This window comes from Electrona antarctica (assembly GCF_951216825.1).
Source record: "Electrona antarctica genome assembly, chromosome: 9".
Lineage (NCBI taxonomy): Eukaryota > Metazoa > Chordata > Actinopteri > Myctophiformes > Myctophidae > Electrona > Electrona antarctica.
Window position 1 is genome coordinate 12,747,456 of NC_136790.1, and position 27,368 is coordinate 12,774,823.

At 42.9% G+C, this 27,368-nt stretch overlaps 1 protein-coding gene and 1 long non-coding RNA gene across 2 annotated transcripts in view; one reads left to right on the forward strand and one right to left on the reverse strand.

Annotated features, from left to right (window-relative positions):
• Nucleotides 1-50: 50 nt before the first annotated feature.
• LOC306929774 lies at nucleotides 51-21,333 on the reverse strand. Its single transcript, XR_013790839.1, has 3 exons — nucleotides 21,141-21,333; nucleotides 1,522-1,646; nucleotides 51-249 (listed from the first exon to the last, which is right to left on the reverse strand). It is a non-coding gene; the product is annotated as an uncharacterized lncRNA (long non-coding RNA).
• Nucleotides 16,715-27,368, forward strand: part of arhgap40 (Rho GTPase activating protein 40) — a 69,855-nt gene continuing 59,201 nt past the window's right edge. The window contains exon 1 of the mRNA XM_079510435.1: nucleotides 16,715-16,937. The gene's annotated coding sequence lies outside the window, so the exon portion shown is untranslated. The remainder of the gene's footprint in view (nucleotides 16,938-27,368) is intronic.

The following is a 27,368-nucleotide window of genomic DNA, read 5'->3' on the forward strand; positions in this document are numbered from 1 at the left end:
ACCCGGCAAGGAAACATTCCCTAGCCCCCAAAATGTGTGATAATAATAAGTATTTGATTGTTAGTAGAAGAGAACTGTAGGTCTAGGTCTGCTGCACAGCTGACACCTCATGCAGTGGCCTTCACGATGACTCCATTGGTGGACACACCATAAATGGTACCAAGATCATATGAGACTTGTGTCATGGTCCCAAAACATGAAATGTGCTGCCAACCAGAACCTTCCGGAAGTCCTTCGGAAATGCCAGTTCTGTTAGGACACAATATTGATGTATAAACATTAGAGTCACATATAGTATTACATGGAGGTACTGTAATTGAAGCCAATGTCTATACATTATAAGGGGTTGTGTCCACAGAAAGCAAGCAAGGCTCCAGACTTCCCAAAACAAACTGGTCAGGCTCCTACTTGGCCTCACCCCCCGAACCCACCTCACCCTTGCCCACTTTGACAGGCTGGAATGGCTTAGGGTCGACGATAGAGTACAATTTCTTGCAATGGGTCTGGTCCACAAGATTCCCCCACGACACCAGATGGGGCTCTTTTGTCCACACTCTTTCACTTATACTTGAGAAAGACCTATACTGGTCTGCTTTCTGTGATCGTGAATACAATTATTCTGGAGCATTACAAAGTGAGTTGCGAGCCCCTGCTTTTGTCTGTTATCTGTTAACAGTTTGGCTCAGCACCAAGACCGGAGGGTGTGCGTTATATTATCTTTTTCTGCCAACTGATCTGCCAACTGATCTGACCCTGGCAAACAAGAACAGGCTCAGCAGCCTCGTCAAAGTGGCCAGTAAGATTTCTGGGAGAACCCAAGCCCAACTCATAGAACTGTACAAGAGGCAGATGCTTAGGAGAGCCTCCTCCCTCCTGGAGGTATCGGATCACCCACTTCGGTCTGAGTTTGAACTGTTGCCCTCAGGTCGTCGGCTGAGGGTGCTCCACTACAAAGACTAATCGGTTCAAACTATCCTTTGTCCCGGCTGCTATTCAACTGCTGAACAGCAGATAGCACTTTATTCTTGCCTCTTTGCACATACTGCCCACTAATGCACTTTTGCTGACTTTGCTACTTTGAATGTCATGAATTCTCTGTCTCTAGTGCCCTGTTCTTAGATCTCAGTCTTGTATTGAATGTTGTTGTTGTGTGTATTTTTTACTATGATCTGGCTGCAAACCAATTTCCCGCAAGAGACAATGAAGCTAACCTTGACCTTGACCTTGACCTCCCCATACACATTTCTGTGTTGTCACTGCTGTTGATGTTTTTTAGACTAATGTTCTATAATACAGAAACAGGACAACTCAGTAATTAAGTTTTAGCCTATTTATAAACCCCAATTAAGGTTTGTGCAGTTCAAAGTGGTTTACAATACAAAACAGACCTAAAAAACAGACCCTATAAACCCAAATAAAGACTGGAAAACAATGGTGGCTTAAAGACATTAAGATTTCAGTGATTTCACAAAAAGGGGGAAAATACACCAAAGACTAAATCTAGCTATGGCTCAGACTCACCTTTCGTAAACGTGACCGTTACTGTTTACCCCAAAGGCGAGCCCGTCACTCCCCACCTCAATCATTTTGAGTCCTCCGTCAATGTGCTTCCAGCCTGAGAATGTGCAGGCGGCTGCAGACACGTACTATTAAAAAAGAAAAACACATCATTTTTGACCTAAATTTAACAAAATCAACAGCCAATGAAGGGCCTCAAACCCAGTACCGCGCGGTCCAATTTCCCCGAAGGGGCCCTGCGAGCCAAGGGCCCCTGGGCCACGGCCCCACCGGCCCAATGGCTAATTTGTCCCTGCATGCCCCCCCCCACTGCACGCGTGCATGTGTGCTGCATGATGCACGCACACGCACACGCACACACACACACACACACACACACACACATCTATATATCTATATACTCAAAGATCTGAGCCGCATTTTCAGGATTTAAAAAAAATAGCAGACCTACCCTACAAGCTCGTAGCACGCCACCGCTTGCGGGTCTGCTATTTTTCTAAAGTATAACATAATGCACCAAAAAGGGTTCCCGTCCAGAATGGGTTAATAAAACTGTTAGATAAATTCTGACATGTTGTTTACACGTCATGTCAAGTTGGCCACTCCATCATATTCTGTTGGTCAACACAGATAGAACTTTGGCCCAGACCGTGTTCCATATAGGTCATATTTTGTCATCTTGTCCTTTTATCATAATTTTACTCTTAGCCTACTGCCTGTTTACTCCGGGTTGTTCTCCTTATCCTATTTATGTCATGTCAATATCTTATATCTTGTTTACTCCTTATTCGGTCTCCATACTGTCTGTCCCCAGTCAAGTTAACTCGCATACTGAGAGGCCTATTTTGATTTGAGACATGTATTTGACCTTGGTGCCTAGTGAGAAAGTAGATAGGAGTATTTCTCTCTGTCGAATGTTTACAGCTAGCAGGGAAAGAATGTTATCTTCAGGTTGCCATAGCAACGCCAGCCTCTGTGCTTTCCCGGTCTATGGCCCTCAATGACGGAACCAAGAAAGATGTCACGATACCAGTCTCATCATCCATGTGCTGGTCCAATGAGCGCTCGACAACCAGCGCCACCGTGGGATATTGCGGAAATGAACTATTTACCAGCCAATGAACGTTTATCAACAACTGACGTGATCTGCAGTATAAGCCAGGAAGATACTGTGAAGAGGTTCAGTTCGGATCCATATTGGAACAATTGAATACTTTAAATTATAGTGATGTATTGTACTATTATTATTATTATTATCTGAACCATGTAGCACATTCTCTATGTAAATTGACTTTATTACCTACTAAAAATTACAGTTAAAACCTTAAACCTCCTCTCAGAACTTTATTTCGTCTGTCTCCTAATTCGTTTTTAAGGTATCCTTCTATTTTGTATGGTACAGTGGCTGTCATTCAAGATTTAAAGGGCTACTCACTCATTTGTAAGGTAAATACAGCACGGTATTTGGTCTCCCTGCTGGGTTATTGAAGGTATATATATTTACAGTCCTTTCTAATTAGCATTACAGAATAGATATAATTTATTTTTACACACACACACACACACACACACACACACACACACACACACACACACACACACACACACACACACACACACACACACACACACACACACACACACACACACAGGGGCGTAAGGTTCTTAAAACGTCAGGGGGTGCTCCCCAGCCCCGCCTCCCAGCCCCGCCTCTTCCCCCCCCCCCCCCCGACGCGGGGGGGGGGGGGGGGGGGGGGGGGGGGGGTTACTTTATTTACAGTTTGCTATTGAACACAGTGCGCTTTCAGTTCACAACAAACACATTCAATTGTTTCAAGGTTCAAGGTTCAAGGTTGTGCTTTATTGTTACATCTTGTGTACAGGTACATAAGAGTAAAACTTATTTTTGTTTGGCTTCCTTCAGACAATGCAGCAGCAATAATATAATACGACAATATAATACAATATAATACGACATCAAAACAGCAAAACACAGCAAACAAAAAAGTCGATGGTAGTGGAGCACCCAGCTCCACAGCTTTAGAGCAAAGGCTACAAAACACACAGTCTTTCGTAGAGTTGTACGTGATCCAGGTAAATGTCTCTTTCCAGATGGGTTGATATTTGCGCCCCCGGACTGCTGGCTGCTGCGGACGACACCTTTCTTTTTTTAGAATTATTAGCTCTTAAAAGAGCCGTTGTGTTGGCGCTGACAGTGCTGTCCGCCTCGGCAGCTACGTTGTCGGCGGCGGGCATCGTGATCTTGTCGGCGGGCGGGGCCGGAGTGGTCGCGGCGGCGGGCATCGTGATCTTGTCGGCGGGCACCAGGGCCTTGACAGCGGGCGTCTTGTCGGCGGCGGCGCCGAATTGTAGCATGGACTGGACGAATCTCTTCTTGGCTGGAGGTGGCTTCATCATAGTAATCGAACGGAAATGAAGCCTCCTGTACTGCAATGCAACATTTATACTCTCTACCTGGCAGCAGAACAAAAGCCACCTTATTAGCATTTGAATGAATGAATACCTGTTCGCCCAGACAGTGGCCCAAGCACCCTCCACCTAAAGGTGTGTGGAATGTGCCTACGTGACAAAATGACCAGGGAAGGGGATCTTCAGCCCTTGATTACGTGACAAAATGAGGGGATATCTCAGTGGGTGCTATTTGGCTTATTAATTTTTCAGTGGGTGCCCAAGCCCTCAAGCACTCCCAAAGTTGACGCCGTTGCACACACACACACACACACACACACACACACACACACACACACACACACACACACACACACACACACAATGCAGCAGGCATTAGACACACAGCCTCTGCACGCAGCACCAGGCCCGCGGGAAGTACTTTACACTCGCATGGGCTGAGCGTCTAGTAGGGGGTGCGCGCGCGCGCGCATTTTCACGCGCAAACGTGGCCTTTACTTTCCCTCTCCACACGCAAGTTATATGAACGAACTGACACAGGCAATTAACCAGGATAAGGTGCCAATACTGTGATACAGCATATTTTATTCTTTTTTTTCTTCTTCCCCTCCTGTTCGAGGGGGGGCTGTGCCTGGGGGGAGGGGGTGCTACAGCCCCCCCAGCACCCCTACTTCCCTCAGCCATGCGCAGCACGCTGACCTCTCTCCAAGCTGGCTTCTAGCAAGAGCGCAGCCAACAACTTTTTGAATTACAAAATCAGTCACAAAACATTCACATTACATCACAATACAAATACACTTGACATTAAATACACAAAAGTAAATAAAACGAAACACATTTAGTACAACATACAATAAATATCATGGGAGCAACAAAAACTGCACGAAATTAACAGAGACACACACAATGCAGCAGGCATTAGACACACAGCCACCAACCTGGCAACCCTGAGTGAGGGACAAGTGGCAAATTGCCAATCAGCTGCCAGTCTCTAGTGTGTGTGTGTGTGTGTGTGTGTGTGTGTGTGTGTGTGTGTGTGTGTGTGTGTGTGTGTGTGTGTGTGTGTGTGTGTGTGTGTGTGTGTGTGAGAGAGAGAGAGTCCTCACAAGTACTGTTAAACAAACTCTACCACAACGTCACTAAAAAGTACATTAAAACACTTTTCCCTTTGCAAAACAAACACATAGTAACATACAGACGTACATTATGACAATATTTCACCGTGTGCATTGGTAAAATACACTTGTTACTACTTACGAAGAAAAATGTACTAGCCTGCAAAAAAACAAGACGATAAATATACCCTCAATCTAAGACTCAGAGTATTCCAGTAGTGGTTCTGGCAGTCGCCTATGGTGTGAGAGGACGCTGGTTCGTGACAAGTCAAGATTCGTGACCTCGGAGGAATGAGGATAAATCAAAAATAAATCACACTTTACCTTTTAGTCAACAAGTCAAAAGTCAAGACAAGGACTAAGGACTGAGGATAAATCCAAAATAAATCCACTCTTTACTTTTTAGACAACTATCATATGAATCACTCTTTGGCCTGACTCACACGTCACAACAGATTCGGACCGAGTCTCAGACCAGTCTCAGGACTGAGGATAAATAAAAATAAATCACATTTAGTCAACTAAATGTACAATTGAAATGTATTTAAGACGCGCCGTCCGAGTTACGTCCCCTAGTTTCCAGAATACGAGACATCTCACCCCGGTGAGTTGTCTTCACTTTTTGACATGTCGGGGTGAGTTGTCCGGACAGCTCACCCCGGACAGCTCACCCCGGAAAGTGAAGACAGCTCACCCCGGAAAGTGAAGACATCTCACCCCGGTGAGATGTCTTTACTTTCCGGGGTGAGCTGTCTTCACTTTCTGACATTGCGGGGTGAGTTGTCTGTACTTTCCGTGGCACCCATTACAGTAGGCATAATTCAATTTCGGATCTAACTATCGGTTCCTACAGACGTGCGCAGTCACGGCTAATTATTTATTTATTTAACAGTAAAATCCGGTGAAACACTTGTAAGGAGTAGAGCGTCTCTCTCTCTCTCTCTCTCTCTCTCTCTATGCAGCATTGAGGGGGGGGGGGTCATTTGTGGATAATGTTTGCGCTTCAAAGGCAGAGTCTGACGGCTGTACATCGATGATGATCTTGCTACTGCTAGTTACATTAGCATGTGAGAAAAGTGACAGCCATCTGGAGTAACCAAATTGAGAGGGGTTCAGTTCACATTTCTTCAGAAGTTTGCACACACACACACACACACACACACACACACACACACACACACACACACACACACACACACACACACACACACACACACACACACACACACACACACACAAGCCTTGAATTCATGGTGATCTTTTGTTTAAAGACATTTTCAACAATTTAAGATCTCCATTTTGGCAGGAATATGCTTGGAAGATGGAAACAAACAATGTTGCACATTCATCTAATCATATGGGTAGGCTACTGGGTAGCCTACATACAAACAATAATGTTTGTATTTGTAAGGTTTATTATGCATTTGACCGTGACATACTTAAAGGCGAATTCGACATTTTACTGTGTCATAAATATATTTACATCTGTAGCCTGTAGTTTCTATATTTAAATAAACTATATTACATTTGACCGTACATTTAACTCTTGTGTTATATTCTTGTGAAATATTCAGTAAAGTATAGCTCAAAGGCTACATATTCAGTCAGACTTTTGGTGAGTTGTCCTGACAACTCACCCCTAAACGTGAAGACATCTCACCCCGAAAGTGGCCAAAAGTGAAGACATCTCACCCCGGAAAGTGAAGACATCTCACCCCTAAAAAAGCAGGGGTGAGATGTCTTCACGTTTAGGGGTGAGTTGTCTGGACAACTCACCAAAAGTGGCTTTAGGGGTGAGTTGTCTTGTTACCAGTTTCCATGCGCTGACAATAGTTGGAAATGACACGTCCACCAGGGGGAAACCTTGACCAGGCTATGGTGAGTATGCCAGTATGGCCACTATATGCATGTACTATGTTGGCAGCAGTGCTCCGTTCACGTTTGTTTATTATATTAGTGCTGTCTGCCGTGATACCTGGCTTAATATGGTCAATATGCTTTGGCGCCCCCCCCCCCCCCTCCACCTCTTGCTATAGATAGACAGACATGACATGACATGACATCACATGACATGACATGACATGACATGACATGACATGACATGACATGACATGACATGACATGACATGACATGATGTGTGTCAAACAATTGTCACACATGGTGGATGGATGATTATCCTTGTTTATTTATTTATTTCCGGGGGGAATGAATGAATGAATGAATGAATGAATGAATGAATAAATAAATAAATAAATAAATAAATAAATAAATAAATAAATAAATAAATAAATAAATAAATAGATAAATAGATGGATGGATGGATGGATGGATGGATGGATGGATGGATGGATAGATCATATATTCCCGGGGGCATTTCTCTCCAGGTGAGGACAACGCCATCCAGTCAACCAACTATGCAACTATGGATGCTTAATTGGGTCGTCCACTCACAGTTAACAGCCTTTGTATTGAGTTTGTGCTTGAAATGTACTGTAATTCTGCAAACTGTTAATAAATTCTTCAAATTCTTCAATCAATCAGAAGATCAGGCATCATCTCGTATTACTACTACTACTACTACTACTACACACACACACACACACCTCACATTGGTTACAAACTCCACCCCCTCTCGTTAATGACTCCGCCTCTCATAATATTAGGCCACGCATCTCATTATCTTAGGCCATGCCTACTCGTTATGTAACTCTGCCTACTTTGTGGGAGCGGTTTATGCAAATGAAGGGCGTGGTTCCGGCTACTTTGTGGGTGTGGTTTATGCAAATTAAGGGGCGTGGTTCCTGCTACTTTGTGGGAGTGGGTAATGCAAATTTGGCAAAACATAAGTAGATTATGTTCGATCCAAGAAAATGTGAGCCTAATGCATATAGGAACTAGAACTGCACTCTGTCGAGTGCCTACTTGCTTGTTCCACACAGAACTAACAGGTTTGTCAACATGCAAGGTGAAGGTATAGGTTCAAGCGGGAAGATTAGATGGGTTTAAACTCGTTTGACTTCTAATATATTCAACCACTGCTCTGCTGGAATTAACACGCACATACATACTACTATACACAGGCCCGCGGGAAGTACTTTACACTCGCATGGGCTGAGCGTCTAGTAGGGGGTGCCTCAACCTGGACAAGACCGAGCTGATGTTCCTCCCGGGGAAGGGCTGTCCGCACCGAGACATGGCCATTGATAATGCTGTGGTGACCTCAACTCGGACTGCGAAGAATCTGGGTGTGACCCTGGACGATCAACTGACGTTCTCGGCAAACATCGCATCAGTGACAAGGTCCTGCAGATTCCTCCTCTACAACATCAGGAGGATTCGCCCCTTCCTCACGGAGAAGGCAGCCCAGGTGCTCATCCAGGCTCTCGTCATCTCCCGCCTGGACTACTGCAACTCCCTCCTTGCTGGTGCTCCGGCATCTGCCATCAGACCTCTGGAGCTTGTTCAGAAAGCTGCGGCTCGTCTGGTGTTCAACCGCCCCAAGTTCTCCCACACAACCATCCTTCTCCGTTCTCTACACTGGCTCCCCGTAGCGGCTCGCATCCAGTTCAAAACCCTGGTGTTAGCCTATAGGGCAGTGAAAGGAACAGCTCCTTCCTACCTCCGGGCTATGGTCGATGCCTACACCCCTGCCCGACCACTTCGGTCTGCCACCTCGGGGCGACTGATTGCCTCGTCACTCAAGGGTCCTTCTGGCCGATCCACACGGTCACGACTCTTTTCTGTTCTGGCCCCACAGTGGTGGAATGAACTTCCCACTGATGTTAGGACAGCAGAGTCACTGCCCATATTTCGCTGCAGGTTGAAAACCCACCTCTTCAGGAAACACTACCCTTCCTCTCTGCCTGACCTACTTGTTGTTAACTAGTTGTACGAACGCTTGTTTTCTATTGTTGTATTGTTTATTGGATCTTGTTTAGTCGATACACTTAATTGTTTTAGCTCATGCTCATTTGATTTAGCTATTTTGTCTCATCTGTTTAAGGAAATAGGTAGCTGATATATTGCACTTTTACCTTAGCGCTAGGTATACTCTTGGTTGCTTGTTTTTGCAGAAAATGCACTAAAGACTTCTGGTGATTAGTAGTTTTTGTTCCCTACCTATGTTGAATACACTTATTGTAAGTCGCTTTGGATAAAAGCGTCTGCTAAATGACTGTAATGTAATGTAATGTAATGTAATGTAATGTAATGTATGTCCAATAGGCTACTGGCAATATTATGACAATTGTCAACTTGGCTATAATCTACTAGGTTACTGTATAGTTTACATTAATCATTGCCTCTCAAACCCACATACCACGCGTAATGTGCGTTGCCTAACCAAAAGAACAGACATACAAACCATCAACATGCCGCTCGATGGCGTGTCGAGTCTGTCGACAGCTTGCAGATCTTTTATTTTGGGCAGTGGGCACACAACGAGGCGCGCTGCGCTACGATGGGGAAATTAAATAGCTGTAGGCTACAGCGCGCTGCGATACGATTTGTAAACCAAATAGCTGTAGCCTAACAGTTAGCTCCTTTCGGAACCCTACGTTAAAGTTTCTGACATTTTGTTGACTTTATGTAGGGTTCCTTCTCACCGGATTCAAGCGACATGGGATGCCATCTGATTTCCCCTGACTTAGCCCTGTGCTGCAAAGTGGGTGTCACGCTGACATATTCAAAAAGAAGCATATGAACGCTATAGGAGACAACGAACCTTCTGACCCCCCCCGCGAACGGCTCAGAAGCCGTTAAGTATTTTTAATGTTTGTACGACCGTTTTGGCAGCTCTGAAATTCTCTCTTGTTGACATCCCATTGTACCGCCTCCAGCCTCTCGGTTGGCTAGCTGCGCCTCCCTACGCGCCTCGTAGGCGCAGCTAGCCTACAGCTAGCCTACCTCTAGCCAACCGAGATGTCAACAAGGAGGGACCGAAGAGAGAATTTCAGAGCTGCCAAACGGTCGTACAAACATTAAAAATACTTAACGGCTTCTGTGCCGTTCGGGGGGGGGGGTGAGAGGGTTCGTTGTATCCTATAGCGTCCATATGCTTCTTTTGGAATATGTCAGCGTGACACCGACACCGCAGCACAGGGCTAAGTCAGGGTAAGTCAGATTGCGTCCCACGTCGCGTGATGCCGGTGAGACCGGACCCTACGTGGTAGGTCCAAAGGAGCTCAACCCGGGGGGTCCGGAGACGGGCTACCTAACAGTGTGACTGTAACATTGCTTGGTCATCATGTAACTATATTACGTGCAGGCGCTTTCATAGTTATATGGAGCATTTACCGTTGATTAGGTAGCCTAATTTAGCTTATTCACCCAGCTGGGTTCAACGAGACAGCAGTGTCTCGTTAAGCCCCGACGTTTCCAAAACGAGCTATTGCGGATAAATCGATGGTCTTATAAAACATTTAAGCATATGGCAAGTTGACTTAAGTTATATAGTTCATGCTGAGCAGTAAGCAGCTCATTTGGTTGGCAAACCAGAGGCCAGCCAGCGGTAGCAAGTTCAACAACCACCGTTCTATTCTGTCACTTTGGTGCGCTGCAGCCTGCTGCTGATCATCGCCTCCTCCTCCTTCAGTCACATATAATAGCCTAAACTGTAAAAGTTAATCGCCAACATTCACCAGCTCAGCCCTCTTCATATTAAATAAATACATTACACAAACAACAGAATTGTTATTTTTGTTATAATAAAATTATATAAAAAAAAATCACGGAAAATCACAGAGCCCGAGGCTCGGCCGGCCCGACTAATTATCGTGCATTTTGGGCCCGGCCCTACCCGAAAATGTCGGGCCGGGTCGGCCCGGGTTCGGGCAGAGATTGAGAACTCTACCTCCCGCGCACTCAGATCAGGCAATGCGGGGAAGCTGGAAGTACCTTCACTAAAAATGCCAGGACAATGCTCCACACGTCCCAAACTCTTCTCCCTTCTGGCTCCAAAACTATGGAATGCACTTCCCATTGCAATCAGAACTGCAGCCGCACTCACAATTAATCTTCCGCCGTTGTCTGAAAACCCACCTTTTCAGACTCCATCATGGCCCGTAGCACTTACCCTAGCCCCTTAGATAAAACTTTATGTAGACTTAGATAGCATTTTATACAGACTTATAGCATGTTACATAGACAGCACTAGAATTGCATTTTATGTAGTCATAGCACTTTATAATGTATAGTATAGTATAGTATAGTATGTATAGTTTATATGTATAGTTTCATTATATAGATATTCCACTGTTACGTTCTTAGCTTACGCATGTTTCATGATAACTACTTTTTATGTATGTGATGTATTGCCATGCTTTCTGTTCTTGCTTACTGTATGTCGCTCTGGATTAAGAGCGTCTGATAAATGCCTAAATTGTAAAAGTTTGAAATTCAGTTTACCCCTAGGGGAAGTGTTTTTTGTGCAAAACAAATGCGTGCAATGGATTCAGAATCATGAAAAAAACATTAGTTTGACCCTCGCATGCCAATTATATAAATGGTCCCCCAAATTTCAGCAGCTGTCAGATTCCCCTACTCAGATAAACTGAATTTCAATCTTTGTGAGATGTGTTACTGACACCTTTACAAACTCATAGGCCAATTGGCGAAGAAATGTATTGGTAAGGAATTTATTCTCAGATTGTATTAATATCCCCTGACTATTTATTCTGATTCTGTGTTAGTGTAGACATGGAAGACTTGGAGAGACCATCTCTGTATAGACGCAGGCTACTAGTCCTATTGTATTAGGCTACTCTTGATACAGACCGGTGAGAAAATAATAATAATCTGAGAACTCATTGTCAAAAAATAGAAGGAAAAACAGCTCCCTCTTTCCTTTGAATTTGACATTAGTCAACAGTCTGTCTCGAGAGACTACCTGTAGCCTACTTCACTGCATTTCTTTTGGCATCTGGCCCCCTGCATGTTTCACTTCACTCAGAAGATAGAAGCAAGAGAACATGATCCCCCTACTGTGTAATTTATCTTACTTATGTCCATATCTGTGTCTGCAACTATAATGCTGCATGATGATTATTACGGTCTCTATAGCACTGAGTATTTGATTATTTGACTATCAGCTGCATGCCATTTCATACACAAAGCAATTTTTTGACAATGACTGACCTCAGGCTAGTGAACCATGACATTTTGCATGACTGATTTTTATCATATCACGTTTTGGATGTTTCAGAACATCCTTTGTCAGACAGGGTATTATTACAGTCAGGTATTATTACAATTAGGCCACATGAGGGAGACTTTGAGTCCACATCGTTCTGCTCAAATGCCTATTGTGTGACAAAATAATAGACATGCTACTATTATAGTTAAAGACAAAAATACAATTTAATAAAACAGGTTGCATATGTCTGACATGACATTAAATGTGTGGTACTCAGGATTTAAACAGAACGGTCTCACTAAATGTTTTAAAGAGAGATTAGATTATACTCATCTTCACTCTACTCCCTCAATCACATTATCTGCAACATTACCTATACTTACATGAAATTATAAACATTGACATTATTTCCTTTTTAATTTCAATATGTTTTCTAATTTTAACGATGAAAACTCAAATTAATTTCCGGGGGAAATTATGCAGTGTTTAAGTCCTCATGTTATCCCTGTAGCTCATCAGACCTCTCTGCTTTGCTGGCCTACTCAAATCAGGGTTAATCCCAAAGCAGGATACATTCTTATGAATGAGAGGTGTAAGTGAGTGTTGGTTAAATATAGCAGCATGTGATTTCAGCCCTGCCTGAATTGAGGCCTTTGTCACAGAATTTATGCAGAATGCTCAAGTCAAACCATTTGTTTTAAATTTACTTTTCTGTGGTATAGCACAGCAAAAAATAAGCAATTGGATTTTTGGTTTGTTTCACCAGTCTATATTAGAAAAATGGTCTTTAATAGCAGAAATTCTATAATAAAATAAGTTATAATACGCCAATTTGTGGGTTGACAGATTACAAGGATGTTAACATATCTCACATTATGTTACTGACTATTTTAAAATAAATAATAACCTGCTTTACGGTATTTACTTATGTGTGAATGGGCCTATACCGGTATGATTATTTATGTTTTCCATGTCTATAAGTGTTGTTCAGATGGAAAAATAACACACACACAAACAACAAACAACGCTACTGTGAATATATTGTGTATCTGCTACTTCAATTAAAGCATAGTCAAGCGACTCTTGAGCTCCCTCCTGAATAGAAACAGGGCGTGCTGCACGTGCCAGTGTGTGAAATGGGATAGAGGGTGTAAAGGCAGCAGATGTCTGACCTTCTTCCCATAGCCTACTAAGGAGCAGCACAGGGCCTGGCTTAAGGAACTTAAGCAATCCAGCTTATTGCACACAACATGTCAGCACGTGAGCCAGTGCATACCTGACCTGATCAATGATGTGGTGTTTGATGCAAATCAAGACCCATTACTTGTGCCTGAGCCATGTTTCCACCAACAGGAGAATGTATCTGTTAAGCTGGTTGAGGAGAGGAAATAATGGTTGGGTTAAAGGAAGCTATAGTTTTTACCCGCAGGTCATTAAGAGAGATATATAGGGCAGTATTATGCGTGTCTTAAGTACCAGGTCTTATGACTTAACTTAATACCTGGAGGCGTGGTCAATGCTGTTTGGCCACTCAGAATAGCCAAATGGCATTGATCACGCCTCCAGGTCTTAAGTTAAGTAATAAGACCTGGTACTTAAGACACGCATAATACTGCCCTATATAGGGTTCCTCACTCTAGATAGGGATTCAATCAGTTATGTGTGATCACAGATCATACACCTGGACAGCATTGTGAATGTGCTTATTCTATTTGATTTGGTTAAATCTCTGTTATATATCTGTGTCATAATTAATGTGGCATAAATTACAACTAACTTCTTCATGTTTTTTTTGACTGACTGACTGACTGACATCTTTACTGACAAGATGCACTATTGTACAAATCTGTCCAAGGCATAAAACACACATCAAACACAACAAAGCTTGAGAGCTTTCAATTCGGGTTCAATTAGTACAAGATGCATTCTTGTACTTGGCAAACAACACACGTGCCCACATAAAAGAAGAAATGTGTGACTTTCTTCTCTCGGGTGACAGAAAGCCTGGTAGCCTATTGTCTCTGTGAATGCCTTTCAGCGGGAGAGAAGATGCAATCATCTGCAAGCATATTCTCTGTCTCCATGGAAACTGAGCAGCAGTGAGTAGAAGGGGGGGGGGGGGGGGTAGTGAGTGTAGATAGGGGGGCGTGGTCTAAGCAGGCCCCAATGCATGCTTGTTGGTTTCAAGGATGAAACAATGGCAGGAAGAGTGGGCTGTGGGCTGCCCCCCAGAACGCCTATGTTCATGTTTGTCTTTCCGACTCTCTCTCTCTACACAGTACAAGTCCTCAGTGTTGATTAAACTCCGAAGATTTCTACTCTCTTTGGAGGTAAATTTACACAGAGGATTTATTGTGTCTGCTACCCAATATCCCTTTCTTCGCTCTTGCTTTTTCTTGCTGTCTCTCTCTCTACCATATGTGTCTGTCTGTATTACCGTATTTGATTTCTCTCATGCTCTGTTCCTCTGTGTGTCTGTAGCCTATGTATCTCTCTCTCTCAGTCTCGCTCACACGCGCACACACGCACGCACACACGCACACGCACACGCACACACACACACGCACACGCACACGCACACACACACACACACACACACACACACACACACACACACACACACACACACACACACACACACACACACACACACACACACACACACGAATGAATTGGATTGTCTAAAAGAAAGCTGAGACGACAATGAAAACAAAAACAGGATGCCAGAAAGAATTGTATCTGTCCATGAGGAATGATCTTCCCACCTAAATGTCCTGACAGAGGCTGCAGTACGGGGCCAGTTTAATGTCCTGACAGAGGCTGCAGTACGGGGCCAGTTTAATGTCCTGACAGAGGCTGCAGTACGGGGCCAGAGGCTGTAGTACGGGGCCAGTTTAAATGTCCTGACAGAGGCTGCAGTACAGAGGCTGCAGTACAGAGGCTGCAGTACGGGGCCAGTTTAATGTCCTGACAGAGGCTGCAGTACGGGGCCAGTTTAATGTCCTGTCAGAGGCTGCAGTACAGAGGCTGCAGTACAGAGGCTGCAGTACGGGGCCAGTTTAATGTCCTGACAGAGGCTGCAGTACGGGGCCAGTTTAATGTCCTGACAGAGGCTGCAGTACGGGGCCAGTTTAATGTCCTGACAGAGGCTGCAGTACGGGGCCAGTTTAATGTCCTGACAGAGGCTGCAGTACGGGGCCAGTTTAATGTCCTGACAGAGGGTACGGGGGCGGGCCAGTTTAATGTCCTGACAGAGGCTGCAGTACGGGGCCAGTTTAATGTCCTGACAGAGGCTGCAGTACAGGGCCAGAGGCTGCAGTACGGGGCCAGTTTAATGTCCTGACAGAGGCTGCAGTACGGGGCCAGTTTAATGTCCTGACAGAGGCTGCAGTACGGGGCCAGTTTAAATGAGTAGGCAATGTTCCAACTAGTGTGGCTGAGTGTACAATAGTGAACATGTGCGTTTATCTATGTAGGCTGATATGAAAAGACATAAATACAGTAAACATAATTACCCAGGAGTGTAGAAAGAGATTACCCATGATGATAGAAATGAATCTCTCTGTAATGTGTCACACACACATGCACACGCTCATGCACACGCGCGCGCACGCGCGCGCAGTCACGCACACACACACACACACACACACACACACACACACACACACACACACACACACACACACACACACACACACACACACACACACACACACACACACACACACACACACACACACACGCAAGTGGTCACCAGTGGTCCTGAGGCGGTTTCAGGTGGCCAGCTAAATGGTGGAGAGTTGGTAACCAAATGGACCCTTATAGATCTTTAACTCTTGAGAGTGTAAAATTAAACCAAATTGACCCAACCCGTCTCAAGAGCTAAATTATATTTAAACATCTGCATTACTTCATTTACAAGAAGTCTACACAATTACAGAATTTAGACGAATTGTTAATTGTATCAAAAGATTGCCTGTTATCTCTCCTATAGCCAGTAGCCTACCAAATCATACAAAATCTTATCCAACGATAACAAAATATTCTAAGTTTTAGGTCTGAGAGGCAAAATGTCATCAAATGGTGGTCTGTGGCTCAAATGCCGAATAAATAATGGGCCTTAATGAAATGGATTTAAATAAACCACTGCTAATCCATTCCTTCAGGTCAAAACTCTTTCTACAGCTGTTATTAATAATAGCTACCGGTATGCTTATTTATCACAGTTTAGCCAATTGATCCCAAGTATTATTTTGTCGCTAAATCCAATTAAGATGTTTTAAATGCACCATTTACCATTTTATTTACCATTTACAAAAAATGGAAAAAATAAAGAAATTATCTTTTTTTTTTTTTTTATAAATTTGACTTAGTATTTGGTCACCTGGTCATGATGTGATTATTCTGTATCCGACACAGAAAAATCACAGGATAAAAATAAATAAATAGTCAGCAGTATCTGTTTATTGATTAAGCCTAGGTACCAGGGCAGGGGCACTCCAATGCATGTTGTTCTGCCTGGCGTGGTGACGTAAGCAGCAAGGTGACGGTACAACGTGGATGGCAGCAGCAGCCCCAGCTCTGCAGCCAAGAAGCCTATACCGGGCCATCTGTTTGTTGTCACTTTGTCTCGTATTTACACCACGCTGTACTCGAGTCTAGACACAGAATTTACACTCGCCACTGCAGAGGGAATCGGATCTGCATGCACCTGACCGGGGGTTCGATGCTATTTTTCCAGGTAAGCTGACGGGCAGGTTCAGTGAAGCAGATTCCTTTGTTTTCGGCGACCCGCCCCTCCTGTAGGCTACAGTTAGCAAAGCCTCCCGTTTTTTTAAGATTAAAAAATATCGTGTTTTATAAAGGGACAGATGTTATAGCACTTATGTAGAATTGGATGTGTTGTGTTATTGTTAATCGTGTGCCATTTGCGCGTAGGCTAATATTCCTTTCTGGGTTTCAGTCAGAGAACTGAGAGAAGCGTTCCAGGTTGCTAGGGTATCAGGACCTGTTGCTACGGAGTTTTTTTGTTTTTTTGCTCAAGTCAACCTTACAAAACTGTGCACCCTTCTTATGGCATTGATGCACTGTGCGGCAACTCATGCAAAAATTAGGCAAGCGTGTCAGCGGCTTAATAGGCTATATTATTGATGAATAACGTATGCCACAGCTCTACCAATAATTCATTTCCATATCCCATTTGCTCAAGCACAAGCAATGTCCATTCATCTTTCCTTAATTTAATTGGACCAATTCGAATTATCATGTCTTTTATAGGCTGTGTCAGTGATAATAGGTCTACCCTATTAGGCTAATTATCAAAATATTCGGGGCTTCAATTATTGGCTTCTCATGACCAGTATGCATTGTTGATTAATGTCTATATATATATATATATATATATATATATATATATATATATATATATATATACACACACACACACACACACACACACACACACACACACACACACACACACACACACACACACACACACACAATATTTGTATAGAAAAATATGAAATTCAATATTCATTTTTCTGAAGGCACCCAACCATGCATTGCCAGAATCACTTGGCTAGTTCATGTGGTGCATGCAATTAGAGCTGTGTTCACTCATAGGGAAATGACCCAATCACCCAACAGTACAAATAGTACAAATTTACAAAATACAAGGAGAGTCTCCTTTGGAATTTTACTCTTTGCTGCTAGTATAATATCTCTGCTGTCGGGAAGAAACCTTAACTCCAAAATGTTAATTTTTCAGGAAATGAAAATTAGACACTTTTCAGAAAATTAAGAAAACCTTATATTTTCAAAACAAAGCACTACTGCCCATCAAAGTTGGTGTTGTGAGTTTATATATTGTCAATTACTTGCAAGAGAAGGAGAGAGGTGGTGGAGTTAGTTGCTTTAGCAGACAGTTTGAGGGTCCAATGGAGTTAAGAGATTTTGTCCAAAGTGTTTTTTACTACTTTCCATTGGTTCAATATTTTCGACACACACAGATGTAAAGGGTGTTCAATAGCACTGATTTATGGGGGGGGGGGGGGGGAATCAAAAACTTGAGTTAGGAGGTTTCCTCCCAACAGCAACGTATACTACTAATATATTATATTAGTGCAAAACAACAGAAATTGTCTCAATATTCCTATGTCCAGCTTTGAGTCTGTGTAAACACAAACCGTGTTAACACAAACATTGAATGCCATTGACAATGAATGGCCAGCTTTGAGTGTTTGTGTAAACACAAACATTGAAGATGAAGGTGAGGACGCAAATTGTGATTGGCCGGAATGAGATGTATAAGAGGTCCCCTCACTTCACACAGGTGTGATTTTTTGAGGGGCACTCTGTCCTAACACAAACATTAAATGCTATTGACAATGAATGACGTAAATTCTCCAACGTCATGTTTCTGAGCAAATCGGCAATTTGCTAACACAAACATTAAGGACCAAAAAAGGAAAAGAAGTTTAGGGATAAGGGGTTAAGCATGGACGAAAATAGAGCCCTAAATCCCCTTCACAATAAATTGGAAAATGTACGTCATCTGAGGACGAGCTAATTGGCTATTTTGTCCTAATTTGAATATTAAATGCCATTGACAATGAAGCAATAGACAATGACAAAAGTCTGACACAAACACTGATATGTTGTGTATATATTGGATCGCTCATTTCTCTTGATCAATTAAAAGTGGGGATGCAGAAGACATATTATATCATAAGTGCATAAGTGCTTGTGTAGTGGGAAACACAACAAGCTGGCAGAAAGAGAATGGACAAGTAAGATTCAGTTGGCTAAGCAAAGAAAAGTAAGGTGGATGAAATCTAAGGGGATGGGAGCGATATCAAGACAAAACTCTACTTCGCCGAAAAAGGAACGCAGATAGACTGAGAACCTGGCGAGATAAAAAGATAGCTCTTGATAGGAAAAGTGTAGAAATAGGACAATGGAAGAGAAGTTAGAATTATCTAAGACAAATGCAAAGAGGATGCAGTCTAAGAGGTTATTGGAGAACAGAAGACATAAGACTGTATAGTAATTCATTAATAAATAATGTTAATTTATTGATATTTATTTTCGTATTTTTTGTAGGATATGAGCTTCACACGGGTGTGATTTTATTACCTATGGTAAGAAAATTCCTGTTTGACATCTCTTCTTCAGTAACACCATGCACATCACACAGACACATTCAAACCTGCGAGCTGACCAGTATACTAGTCTTTTTTTTAAAGATTTGTTTTAGGCTTTTCTGCCTTTGATAGTTTCAAGTGAAGATAGATAGGAAAGGGAGGGAGAAGGGGAGAGACATGCAGCAAAGGTCGTCATGAACGGGACTTGAACACGCAACACGCCATCAGGCGTGTTGCTATTCATTGCCTTGCTCAAGGGCACTTCAGTGGTCTTGGGGAGGGGTGGTAATTTTAGGCTACTTCTCCCACCCCCGATTGTTCCTGAACAAGTGTGTTCCTCTAGTTTAAACCAGTGTTTCTGACGTTTGTTTTTTTAACACAAATCTTCTATTCTGGAGGTCCCTGACAAAAAAAAATCTGATGGGGGTCTGCATCAATGTGGGGGTCCTTGACAGAAGTTGACATGAAACAGTTTGAGAACCATGCAGTGCTGTAAGCTTTAGGCCAGGGGTTCTCAACCCATGGGTCGCGACCCCTCGGGGGGTCGCCAAATTATTTTAGGGGGTCCCCAAATTATTTTCCAAAAAAAATATATAATTTTTCACGATTTTTCAAAAATAGCAGACCTACAAGCTCGTAGATCTGCTATTTTTCAATAGCTAAATTATAACAATGCTTAAAACACCAAAAGGGGTTCCCGCCCAAAATGGTTTAAGGTTATTGTAGCAGTCAATTTATATTGGGGGTCGGGAGGGGGCGGGGCGGGGGTCCCGAGACATTGCCAAAGCATTTCCGGGGGTCCCCGGCCAAAAACGTTGAGAACCCCTGCTTTAGGCCACCGTGTGCCACCCTGAAGTGACTTAAACTGTAGTATAACCAGTGTAATATGATGATATAGTACTTTGTCAGTTTTCAGAACTTTGCACTGGAATTTGTCTTGCGACCCAGCGGTATGCAGCACATGGATTGGAAATACACATTTGACAACGCAGAACAGAGAGAGAAAAAACGGAAGGCATAAACAGCTTAAAGTAATCCCTCGTGTTGGGACCCCCCAAAAATGGGTCCCGACCCAGTGTTTGTGGAAGCATTGGTGTAATCCACTTGTACTCCATATGGTGGTTGAGAGTAACATAATTGACAACAGCTCTCACTGCTCTATGCTCCTCAGGTACACAGCTGCGGCTGCGATTGAGATTATGTGAGGTCATGCAGTCTTTGAAACAGTCAGTGGTCTGTTTCAACTACCAAGTAGGACTTTACGCTTGTGGTGTAATAATGTTCTTTTGTTAAATTAAGTGTAGTAGGGCTATATTAGGAAATGACTACACCCCCCTCACAAATAGGAGTGAAGCATCCTACAGTACCACATTAATCATATACTGTATATGCTAGAGCTAGACAAAGTAACTGAACAAGATAAGGTTCCCCAAGTTGGTATGGGTTCATTATGAACAGAACCAGAGACTGATGTAACAAAAGTTTCAAGTTTATTAACATTAAAGGTTAAAATACAGAAGGGTTATTTTAGCAGGTGATATAGGGTGAAGGCTTCGGGCCTACTGGGTCCTCAAAAACTAAACATACACAACAAATAAATCAAAACAATATAAATACGCAAGCAAATAAAGTAATTCAAATAATCACCGCAAACAAAATCCAAACCATGCGATATTGGTTAATGGCCCAGTATATACCTATGTCCTCAACATCACTAGGGCACATGGCCCAACAAACATTCTGACAAAGCCCAGTCAAATACAATATGGCACACAGCCCCTTTCGGGACCCTCGGTTACCTTTTCTGAATTTGGACGGCGGTACCCTAGGGTCCCTCTTTGGTTATTCCACTTTCCATAAGACGCAGCTTTGCCTACTGTCTGTTCACGGAGACCTGCGCGGTCGCTTGAGTGTTGGTGAGATGTTTCAAAGATGCATAAAACAGCTTTAGGAGACAACGGAAACGTGTGCGAAACAGCACTAGTTTCCGTTAATTTTTTTAAAAGTTTTGCTTCGCTGAAATTCTCTCTTCCTCACTTCCCATGTCCCGCCTCCCACGACACAACAGCATTATAAACATCCTGCATGTACGCGGTCGGCCAATCAGAGGCAGTAACTAGGACGTGCAGCTAACCAGTCTCGGTGTGGGAGGCGGTAGAATGGGAAGTCAACAAGGAAGTCAAGGAAGTGAGAGGAGAGAGAAGTTCAGCGAAGCAAAATTAAAAAGAATATATAAAAATTACAAAAATATTTAACGGCAACTCCGATTAGCGATGTTTCGCACACGTTCCCGCTGTCTCCTAAAGCTGTTTTATGCATCTTTGAAACATCTCACCAACACTCAAACGACCGCGCAGGTCTCCGTGAACAGACAGTAGGTAAATCTGCGTCCTATGGAGAGTGGAATAACCAACGAGGGACCCTAGGGTACCGCCGACCAAATTCAGAAAAGGTAACCGAGGGTCCCGAAAGGGGCTATGTGGCACAGTGGGAAAAACAATGAAAGGTTGTAGGTTAGTTGTCGTCCTACAATAGATCACATAATACATCTGGTTAGCACTCAATACAAATTCATTACATTATACAAAATGTAGCAAAATGACTAAAATAGAACAAAAACCAAAACCTACCCAGTCAATATACTCAAGACTCCCATTGAATAGCCACAAGAGTGACTGTGGATGTGAGGCTGTGGTCTGTGGAAGTACAGAGGATAAATTGACTAACATTGCCCCATGTCAAAAACCATCCCCTACACTTTACTGACTCCTGCAGCGTCCCAGCTCCCCCTCACTAAACATCACACGTGCCGAACTCTGTAAATGGAATATTAAATGAGGCTAAAAAATATGACCCAATATAATCCAAAATGAATTAACAAAGCATCAACATTTGTTTGAGGTTTTCTTGCCAAGTACTAGGGCTGTACACCGTGACCTCATGCCACCAGGTCGCCAACAAACACTCAAATCAGGCTTCTGGCCAAACATGAGGCCTCAAACCTGGTCAACCCCTTTTATGCACTACCCTTAAAGGGGCAGTGCTACAGTGATATTAAATCATGTCAAGAAAAGTCACAGTTTATTTGTGCAGCTCTTTAATCACAGTTAGGCATACGGTCTCAAATGCCGTCACAGATCCACATTTAACAAAGAAAACAAACAACCTCTGTCCTCAGTCCCTTGTGATATAAATGTCAAGCATATAGTATGAGGTTTTGATTACATTAACAGAGGGTCAGACCATATTGTTTTCCTAACCGAAGCAAATGAGTTCACGGTTTGTGTTACCGCCGCCGAATAATGTAGGCTAGCACACGCAGATGCCTGTGTTTGTGAATCGGCTCAGAGCAGGAAATAATGGCCCTCGCTAAAGGAAGCTAGTTTTACCTGATCATTTGGGCAGATAAGAGTTCTACGCCGCCAGCTATGGTTTCAATCAGTCATTCATCACCTTGTTATGACCATCTGTGCTGTACACGTGCATGTTACATGCAGTGGTGGACTATATACTCCAGTAAATATTCACGTTCAAAAACTAGAGGTTCGGGCCCTCACACCTACTGTATGTTGCACTGCTGATTCGACCGATATGCCCATATATGGAGATCCATGTTTTGCATGGTTTCATGAACAATCCCGACACTGTCGTACGGCAAAGTATAAATCGACGTGTTGACAGCATCAGATAAAAGGCTCAGCTCGTTCCTTCTCACCTCCCACCTACACATCATGTTGTAGCCAAACACTGCAGGCATAGTTTGTAATGAAAGCTGATCAGAGCCACATCAGCGCAGTAAAGACACCCACATCTAGGTAGGTGTGAGGCAGGAATTTGAAGCACATATTCTAGAAGAGACTCCCGTGGCCTGCCTAGTGCGTACACCGGTGAAGTCCAGTGGATTCATGGACAATTGCATGACAATCCTGAATCCATATAAATGTATATTACTCCCCACCGTAGACTGGTGTGTCGAAGCTTAGAAAAAAGGAATGTAGCTCTTGGCCTGCAAACCTACTTCAGCTGCATCTCCTTTGGGAAGTCTTGGAACTGTATATGTTCTCAAATTAACTGTGTGTGTGTGTGTGTGTGCGCGCGCATGTGCGGCGTGTGCACATGCGCGTGTGGCATGCATGCATTTGGCGTAAGCATATACTGTAGTCACAGTGTACACGTATAGTTTAATTGGAAATTTGGATATTATGTCTCACAACAGGTGCTTACATAACATAACACAAGACATATGTAAGACAAAAACTGGATGTACAGGAACACTTCCAAAGAATCATAATGACGTACAGTCTCTGGCTTGAAGCCATGGTTTTGTGTGCATGTGCTCCTGCTGGCCTGCAGCCATGGTTTTAATATTGTATTTGACTTTTAGAGTTGACTGACATGCTGCAGTGCCGTGGCTGCACTGCAGCATCGGACATCTGTCAGTTCAACTCTGGCTTTGATTATTTTGGACCCATGTTCCATTTCCACTCAATGTTGATTCTAGAGAACTCTTTTCCCACCGTCATTGGTACATGTACAGCATTTTGGTCGAAACCCTTTATTCCAAATAACGTAAGCCTGATATACAGTACATTGTCGTACGATTGCAAAAGAGCCGAGCTTGCAGATTGGTACTTTCACCTATAACAGGGGTTCTCAACGTTTTTGGCCGGGGACCCCCGGAAATGCTTTGGCAATGTCTCGGGACCCCCGCCCCCTCCCGACCCCCAATATAAATTGACTGCTACAATAACCTTAACCCATTTTGGGCGGGAACCCCTTTTGGTGTTTTAAGCATTATGTTATAATTTAGCTATTGAAAAATAGCAGATCTACAAGCTCGTAGCGCGCCAGAGTGGCGCGCTACGAGCTTGTAGGTCTGCTATTTTAGAAAAATCGTGAAAATAAATTTAAAAAAATATATATATATATTTTCTTTTTTTGAAAATAATTTGGGGACCCTCCAAAATAATTTGGCGACCCCCCGAGGGGTCGCGACCCACGGGTTGAGAACCCCTGACCTATAATGGCAAGCCCAAAATAGGGAAGCCAGTTTAAAAGTGGTCAACCAATGTTACCTGCTGTCAAGAACTCAGAAGTCCGAACAGTCCAATGTGAAATACAGCGATGCAAGGAGGGACATGTCTTTGCTGTCCTCTTCTCTAACCGTAACTGTGGAGTAAATCATCAAAATTAGATTAACCACTTTAACCATATTGTTCATCGGCTATTTGAAAAATAGCAGATCCATAATTCATGTTAATTTAATGATTTAACCTGTTTTTGCATTTCTTATCCAAGATGGCCGCCAATTATCAGCTCTTTTTCAACATTGTCGTAGAACCTTCATATTAGGCTCAAATGAAAGCTCTTCTCAAGCTGAAACTAAATGAAAACTAAGCTATGACGACTGAAACTAAGACTAAATGTGAACAAAACATTTGAGCAATTAAGAAATGTGAGAAAAAATGTTTTTGGCCATCTTGGATAAGAAATGCAAAAACAGGTTAAATCATTAAATTAACATAAATGATGGATTCCTCAGCCCAAGAAGTCAAAGAAAACAAGTTCTACACATCACTGGAGGCCGCCAAACCATTGAAAAGTTCATTTTCGTTATAGCTGGTAGTAGTCATTTTGGATTTGGGGCTCTAAAAAATGTTCCCCGCCATTTTAAAATGTACACCCTGGCCAAATTTGTTTAATAACCCTCCTAGATGACAAATCCATTGAGAAACGGACCTTGGTCTCTGCGGTCACGGACCTGCCAAAAACGACCCAACTATGTGGCAAAGACCCTGAATGTACTGCTGACCAGGAAGGACAGATACGTTTGAAGTGTAATTTCAATTTGTGCATGTGGGGATGTGTATGTGTGTGTACTGCAGTACGTGTGTACTGTATGTGTATAAGATGCCAGTATTCGATTCCATTGGTTCAATACATTTATTGAACAGGCCGTGTATTGCTAGCCTGGCTAATAAGCCAGACTCAAATCACACCACCGGCAGGCAATTTCTTTTTGCAAACGGCTGATTCGGTCTGGCTTATTAGCCAGGCTAGTGTATTGCGGCGCTGCGCTGACTGATTGCCACAAAGGACCTTTTGAGTGAGGTTTGTTCAAACAAGCACGTGGATGTTGTTGTACCTGCTGAAGGTACAACTATAAGGTCAAACTATAAGGTGAACTATAAGGTGAACTATAAGGTGAAACTATACATATATAAACTATACATACTTGTATCTGCTGAAGGTACAACTATAAGGTCAAACTATAAGGTGAACTATAAGGTGAAACTACAAGGTGAAACTATAAGGTGAAACTATACATATATAAACTATACATACTTGTATCTGCTGAAGGTACTGAATGCGCCCACTGCAGCTGTTGAAGCAAAAGTATAAATACTAATATTTCTACAATTGCTACAAATGTGTGGCATAAACAAGAAGTTGAAGGGTAAATGTAAAACTGATAATGGTACTGCATGTTCAAATCATGTATACCTTACATTACTTAATTAAGACAATTCTTCCAAGTTATATATATATTAGAGCTGGGACTCGATTAAAAAAATTAATCTAATTAATCAGAGGCTTTGTAGTTAATTAATCTCGATTAATCGCATTTTAATCGCATACCATTATTCAACCCGCGAACAGTGAGAAACCTTTTTTTTCAAATGTTTTTTGGTATCCCAGTGAATAGTGACTACGGGATTCCACTCATTTTCAACATTTTACTGTCATTAATATACCTTAGAGTTGTTGTGTGGATATAATAAGAAAGTCCCCCCCATTCTGTGTTGCCTAGAACTGGAGGTCTGAAAAAAATCAGTAACATTATGAAGTACATCTCAGTGACATCACAAAAATGTACTTCATAATGTTACTGTTTTTTCAGACCTCCAGTTCTATAGGCAACACATAATGGGGGGGTGCACACAACTCCATAGAAAAATGTTGAAAATGAGTGGTATTCCCCTTTAAGCAATACAACTTTTTTATCCCAACAGATAAACAAGAGCAGCAGTGTGTATATGAATACTCAAATGTGCTTTACATGGCGGGGCATGAGAACAAATAAAAACAACTTTATTATGGGGGAAACATTTCACATGAGGTTGGGGCTGACCCACGCTTGCTACTTCAGCATGTTTCGCATCGAGGACAGCTTGACAGCGGTGAAATCACCGCGCGTCTCCGGTGGTCTGTGAGACATGTTAAACTGAAGCAGCTAGCAAGCCTAGCATATAAGCTAACGTTGGTCATAAATGGATCATTTCCCTCTGACATTGCACACAGCCATGCCGCTATCCACGCGTACATCCGATAGCTTTTACATCTAAATGTCCCATCCATGGAGCAAAAGCGATATAAGCGGCTTCTTCATTCGATTCATTTGGGTTTGGGCTTTTTGACGGAGCTGTAGCCTGTAGTGTACGGTAGTGTAGAGTAAACAACTGCTGCTGCTTGCGTGCCGCAGCCTATTCAGTACTACTAGAAACGCACCCAGTGAGAAACGTTCCGCGGTGGAAAAAAAAGGTGCGATTAAATGCGTTAATTTTTTTAACGCGTTAATTTTTCTGTAGTTAATTAATCTCAATTAACGCGTTAAAGTCCCGGCCCTAATATATATATATAGTCTTTAATGTTTTTTTTTTTTTTACTTATGGAGGGTTAGACAGTAGGCTGACAGGAAGTGGGGAGAGAGATGGGGGGGGGGGGGGTGACATGCAGTGAGGGCCGTCGGGATCGGGAGTCGAACCCGCGGCACACTGCCAGACTGGGTTACCAGCCAAGGTGCCTGGACCACTGAGCCACGGCCCAGGCCAGCATTATAAGTCTTGTCCACGAGCATCTTTTTGGAGTGTGTGGTCCCTTCCTTTTCTGAGGGATGTTTTTCTCTGGTTTGAATATCATATCTTGCCTACATATATATCATACTGTTCATTTCCATTAGCATGGTTTCCAGAACAAGACATTAAATAAATGCCATATTTCTTGTCCTAGGACGAAAATGCCTAATG